The sequence below is a fragment of the Myotis brandtii genome, unplaced genomic scaffold, assembly GCF_000412655.1.
Source record: "Myotis brandtii unplaced genomic scaffold, ASM41265v1 scaffold410, whole genome shotgun sequence".
NCBI lineage: Eukaryota > Metazoa > Chordata > Mammalia > Chiroptera > Vespertilionidae > Myotis > Myotis brandtii.
In genome coordinates this window covers 2,235,876-2,242,931 of record NW_005365764.1, presented here as the reverse complement: position 1 = coordinate 2,242,931, position 7,056 = coordinate 2,235,876, and positions in this window count along the sequence as shown.

Below are 7,056 nucleotides of genomic sequence, written 5' to 3'. Positions count from 1 at the left end.
GCCTGGTGCACGAATTCCTGTGCTGGTGGGGTCCCTCAGCCAGGCCTGTGGGGATTGGGCCAAAACTGGCTTTCCGACATCCCCTGAGGGGTCCCAGATTGTGAGAGGGCACAGGCCAGGCTGAGGGACCCCACCGGTGCACAATTAGGTTCAGGGAGGGACCAAGGAGGGCTCCAGGGCGTGTCAGGTCCGACTCACTCAGTCTCAGCCGGACCCCAGCAGCAAGCCAACCTACCAGTTGGAGTATCTGCCCCCTTGTGGTCAGTGCATGTCACAGCGACTAGTCGAACAGTCAAATGAACTGTCGGACCCTTAGCATACTAGGCTTTTATTATATAGGATTGCTTTGCTTTTGTGCTACAACAATTAGCCAATCTTCCTCCTAGCCTGGCCCTTAGCAGTAGACATGCCTCCACCTACCCATCCATCCATACATCCATCCATACATCCATCCATCCATCCATCCATCTATCTATTCACCCATCCACCCATTCACCCATCCATCTACTCATCCACCTATCCATCCGTTCATCCATCCACTCATCCATCTACTCACCCACCTATCCATCTATTCACCCATCCATCTACTCATCTATCCATCCATCCACCCATCCATCCAGTCATCCACCTATCCATCTATCCATCCATCCAATCCATCACCCATCCATCTATCTATTCATCCATCCAAACATCCATTTACTCATCTACCTATCCATCCATCCGCCCATCCATCCATCCATTCATCCATTACTTCTCAGCCTTTTGGTTCAGATCAAGCATAGCATCCATCCATCCATTCATCTATCCATCTTGTGAGGTCTGGCTCCTGCTTTGAGCCTTCTAGCTGCAAATTCTAAGGTTTCTGGCAGGAGCGATACCCACACGTGTTTATAGGCTCAAGTGTAGGAGCTAAACTTCTGGCCCCTCTTGCTGCCCTTTGTCCTGTCTCACCTGTCTCCTCAGTGGCCAGGGACAATGCACTCCGGAGATGCAGGGGTCACTGGAGATGCTGTTACTGTATCTCCAGCAGGTGACGCTAAAGGCCCTCTCTTCACCTGGGTGACATTGTCTGCTGGGTCCTCGCTTTGAGGAGGGGCAGGCGGGCCAGACTGGGCAGTGGCTCGGCCTGAGGCCAGCAGGTGAGGCAGGGGAACTCCCATAAGAGATCAGTCCTTGTGTGGGCATTTCTAGCCTGTGAAGGAGGGCCTGTCCCCCTTCTGTCTGGGATCAGCTGCACTGTGTTCAAAGCGAACCTCACTTTTCTCCCCAGAATTGTTTCCGGGGCATTGGAAAGGCCATAGACCGTGCAGTTACACAGACCTCAGTTCAAATCCAGGCCCTGCCTGTTGAGGCCTGTGTGACTGTAGGCAAGTTGCCTCATCTCTCTGAGCCTCAGTTTACTCCCCAGGGAAATGGGGTAACGATGCCTAACGCCAGGTCAGCATCGGGATTAAACGAGTCATCATGTAAAAGCACCAAATCATAACAGGTGTCTGTGAGTTGCTCCCTCCTCCACAGGCTCTGGCAGCAGTCGGTGGCCCTGGAGGCAGTTGGAGCCCAGCAAGGGGCTGTAGTTTTTACTCCCTGAGCAAAGATAGACTCGGGCTCCTGGTAAGACAGCCACCTTAGTATCTCACTAACAGCCACCTTAGTATCTCACTAACAGCCACCTTAGTACCTCCCCTCCCCCCATTTGGGGCACTTGGGCACATCACCCCGATTTTCAAATTCCCCCTGCTTCTTTCACAACAGGGCTGGAGGAAACATTCTGCTTTATTTAAAAACTAGAGGCCTGGTGAATGAATTCGTGCACAGGTGGGTCCAGCCAGCCTGCCCCCAATGGGGTGATGGGGCCGGGCTGGCTAGGGGGAGGGGCTGTGGGCGGTTGTGGGGGGCAGGGCTGATTGGGGGTGGGACCGGCCGGGGGAAAGGCCGGGTGGTTGGCCGGCCAGCCCGCCCCCTGGTTGAACTCCTGGTCAAACTCTCGGTCGAGGGGAAAATTTGCATATTAGTCTTTTATTATCCTATATAATAAAAGCCCAGCGACCAAATGGCAGAAGGACCAGAACAACTGGTCGAATGGTCACTATGATGTGCACTGACCACCAGGAGGCAGATGATCAATGCAGGAGCTGCCCCCTGGTGGTCAGTGCGCTATCACAGTGGGAGAGCCGCTAGGATGACCGGGATGAGCGGCTGCTCCCACTGCGAACCCCTGGCCGATGGCAGGAACCTGGGCTGTGATCGGGTTCCTGTGATCATCGCCTCCTCACTCCAGGCTCCTCCTCCTTGCTCCCTGCCGCCTCCTCCAGACGCCCACAGACCACGCAGTGCAACCGCCACCACGGGCTCACAGAGCTGACCCCGGAGGCTGGGAGGTGGGTTCATGGCTGCCGCGGGACTGAGGCCTACTCCACCACCTCTCAGTGCTATTGTCCCTGGGCCCGGCCCCGTCCCAGTCCCCTGGAGAGGCAGGTGCTCCAGCTCCCAGTGCATGAATCCCGTGCACCGGGCCTCTAGTATAGGACAGTAATAATTGCTTTTCTAGAAAAAGCCTGGCCAGGCAAACAGCTTCATGCTTACATGTGATGGTAAAACAAAAGATCAGGGATTTTTTTTTAAAGCAGCATAACCCATCTTAGAAGTGGGTTTTTTGACTTTTAATTTTTAGTTATTTTTTAATTTTTTAAATATATTCTTATTGATTTCAGAGAGGAAGGGAGAGGGATAGAGAGATAGAAACGTCAATGATGAGAGAGAATCATTGACTGGCTGCCTCCTGCACGCCCCCTACTGGGGGGGGATTGAGCCCACAACCCGGGCATGTGTCTTTGGCCAGAATCGAACCTGGGACCCTTTAGTCCACAGGCCGATGCTCTATCCACTGAGCCAAACCAGCTGGGGCTAGTTATTTTTTAAATCCTCATCTGAGGACATGCTTGGGGGCGGAGGGGAGAGAGAAAGAGAAAGAGAGAGAGAGAGAGAGAGAGAGAGAGAGATATAGGCTGCCTTCTGTTTGTGCCCCAACTGGAGATAGAACCTGAAACCCAGGCATGTGCCCTGACCAGGAATCGAACTGGCAACCTTTTGCTGCATGGGCTGATGCCCAACCAACTGAGCCACGCTGGCCAGGGCTCGAGGCAGGGTTTTGACTTCGTTCCCTTGGCAAAGCCAGTCTGGCCCCACTGACAAGCCCATGGGTGCTTGGGGCGTGTGTTTCTGAGCTGGGGCGGCAGAATGTCAGGGGCAGAACTCCAGACAGGACCCACACCCAGGGAGCAGTGAGGCTGGGGAAGGGTGGGTGGCAGAGGCAGGGTCTCAGAGTCAGGGAGACTGCTGGACAGGTGCTTTCCAAAGTGTTTGCGACCTGGGTGTTCAGAGGTGGAGCCTCCTAGATGTGCGATCTAAGCTGGTGGGCAGGGCTGTCTTTGGTCCCAAGTGGCTTCTCTTGGGTCTCCTTTAGGGAACCAGTAAGGCCGGCTGGTCTCCAAGGCAGGAGCCACAGCAAACCAGTTTGCCTCTGCCTGTGGGACCGATGAGTCCAGTGGGAGGCATGTGGGTGGCCTCCCCACACCGGGCATCTCAGAACTCAGGGCTGTGGACCCCAAGAGGCAGACGGGGTGTGAGGACCCTTTAGAGCAGTGGTTCTCAACCTTCCTCATGCCGCGACCCTTTCATACAGTTCCTCATGTTGTGGTGACCCCCAACCATAAAATTGTTTTCGTTGCTACTTCATAACGGTCATTTTGCTACTGCTATGAATTGTCATGTAAATATCTGATATGCAGGATGTATTTTCATTGTTACAAATTGAACATAATTAAAGCATAGTGATGAATCACAAAAACAATATGTAATTATATATGTGTTTTCCGATGGTCTTAGGCGACCCCTGTGAAAGGGTCATTCGACCCCCAAAGGGGTCTCGACCCACAGGTTGAGAACCACTGCCTTAGAGGGTGAGGAGCCAGAGTGGGTGAGACACAGGAGGCCAGGGATGGGGAGGTGGCCTCGGGATGGGGCAGGACTCAGCTGGGAGCTCCGGGGATTGACACTGGAATCTGTCCGTCACCGACACCCTGTCCATCACCTGACCCTTCTTTTCTGCATTCCACCCGGGCCAGACCCCGGGGAGGGTGGGGCTGTCTGTGGAGCTGAAAAATCTTGGTGTCACATGCCCCATCAGCACCTCAGCACCCTTATCTCCACCCTCAGCTTTTCTCAGGGGGCTGAGAACAGGGAGCCGGGAGCTCAGGTAGCAGGATGGGGACAGCTCTCCTGGTGAGAAAATGCGCGGCGGCTCCCACTTCCGAGGCAGCCCACCCCGTCCCTCGCCGCGCGGCCTTGACAGAGCCGAGGGGAAAGAACACCCCGCTTTGGGATCAGGGAGACCTGGGTTTAAATCACGCTCTACCAAGGCTGTGTGACACATGATCGTGCTTCACTCCTCTGGGCCTCAGTTTTCCTAACCTGTCAGATGGGCACAGCAGGCCTGCCCCGTCTGCTCACAGGGTCGGGGTGACAATGATACAAGACAATGTACTTTGTAAATAAGAAAAGCGTCATTTCATACAGTTGCTGCCTCCCCAGCCCCCTCCACAGATGGATACCACCTGCAGACACGTTTTGTTAAAAAATCTTGACAGTAAAAAGAAAATTTTATTTTAAAGTTTTGGCCCAGATTTAAAGATCGGATTTTTACGGAAGATTTTGAATTGACTTCTGCATCTGACGATACAAGTACATCCCCCCCAGACAGCGCGCAGGCAGGCTGAGCCCTCCCTCCGACAAGTTACTCTAGGTGCCCACAGCCCTCTGCGTGCCCTGCGATGTCCCCACACTCAGGTCAACGGTACGCGGTTGCTTCACTCCTTACACTAGCCGTCTGGCCCCTCCAGGTGTCTGAGTTTGTAACGCCTGTGTCATGTGCATGCGAAGTACAGTACTGTCATCATCCCTCTGGTCATCTCCAGGCCCAACACCCCTCTGGCTGAGTGACAGTCCCCCCTCTTTCCGCTGCTCCCCCTAGCCCTGTGTGTGACCACCCGACTGGCACCAAGCACTGACTCTAGAGCAGCGGTTCTCAACCTGTGGGTCGCGACCCCTTTGGCGGTCGAACGACCCTTTCACAGGGGTCGCCTAAGACCATCCTGCATATCAGATATTTACATGACGATTCATAACAGTAGCAACATTACAGTTATGAAGTAGCAACGAAAATAACTTTATGGTTGGGTCACAACATGAGGAAGTGTATTTAAAGGGCCAGAAGGTTGAGAACCATTGCTCTAGAGGTTGGAGACATTTAAGAAAGCTGCTGGTGCCCGGCTGGTGTGGCCCAGTGGTTGAGCGTTGACCCATGAACCAGGAGGTCAGGGTTCAATTTCCGGTCAGCTGGGGCACATGCCCGGGTTGCGGGCTCGATCCCCAGTAGCGAGCGTGCAGGAAGCAGCCGATCAACGATTCTCTCTCATCATTGATGTTTCTAGCTCTCTCGCCCTCTCCCTTCCTCTCTCTGAAGTTAATAAAAATAAATGTAAAAAAATAAAGGAAGCTGCAGGCTCTGGCTCCCTGGGGAAGAGAGGCTCTTTGTTCACGCAGACAATACTGGGTTCTTTCCTGCCCTGACAGGCAAGGGCTGCTTGGACCAATCGAGACAGTTTGAGACATTTTGGGGTTTGGAAAGCTTCCTGAGTTCCTGACGTGCTGGGCTCTGGCTGCCCCAGTGCGCCCACACCCTGCCCCATGGCGCCTCCTCCGTCCTTCTCCTACCCCACCCTGGTCTCTGGAGAGCCTGGTCACGTGCTCAGACCCGCAGGTTGCAGGGCAGGGGCCCCTGGGCGTGGGGTTTGGGCTCTGGCTGCAGCAGGAGGAGGCCCGGGAAGGCCAGTCCGGCTTTTCTCCTTTGTGACGGGTCCATTTCCCAGCAGGACAATGGGTCCCAGTGAGCAGTGTCCCCGGGAGCCGCTGCCTCACGACTCCTAGGCTCGGATGGCAGCCCACGGCGGTGCCTTAGGACAGCTTTCCTGCCTCTGAGGGAAGGAGGGCAGTGGCTGAGCCTCCCCAGGCCCAGATGCACACGCCGGGCGGTGTCCCCGGGCCCCCTTCTCTGTCTCCGTGTGGACCCCGCATAGCTCTCTCGGACCCCTCAGCCTCGGGGGGCTGCAGCCTCCTTCCGGGAAAGCCACCCGGATCTCAGAGCTTCAGAGCTGGGTGTGTCCTCACACGCCACCGCCACCGGGTGCTCCGGGCCTCAGGCCCGCAGGCTGCCCCCGCCCGCTGCCGTGAGGATGGGAGTGTGGTGACACCAGGTGAGCAAGGAGGCGGAGGCTGGCGGTCCGTTTACTGAGTCCAAACCCCGGCTTCGGTGGCTTCACAACTTTGGGGACAGTTACTGAAGATTTAATGAAAGCACGCCCAAGAAGCACTCGGCGACACAGTGAGTGCTCAGAAAAGGCTTAGCAACTGTTATTATTATTTATTTTTTAATATATTTGTATTGATTTCAGAGAGGAAGGGAGAGGGGGAGAAAGATAGAAACATCAATGATGAGAGAGAATCGTGGATCAGCTGTCTCCTGCACGCTCCCTCCTGGGGACTGAGCCTACAGCCCGGGCATGTGTCCTCACTGGGAATCGAACCGTGACCTCCTGGTTCATAGGTCGACATTCAACCACAGAGCCACGCTGGCCAGGCAGCAATTGTTATTAGTGACACACAATGGCGCAGAATCGGCGACAACGGGAAATAGAGGCTCCCTGGGTGGTCATGGCAGCTGACCTATGATTCCCACGGGTCAGATGTGATTTCCGGGAGGGTGGGGATCGAACTTTAGGCCACAGGAGCCGGTGCCACCGCTAAGCATGGCTGATTGACAGGGAGGAGGCAGGAGCGAGCTCCGGCTGCTGCGGGGGGACCCCCCGCCCCCCAACATGGCGGGCTCTGTGAGCTGCCCTCTCCCCAGGTGAGTCTGGTCACACGGAGCCCATGGCAGGGACACGGGTCCCTCCACCCAGACCCATACAAGGCCTTGGCCTGTGCTCTCCGCCTCAGATC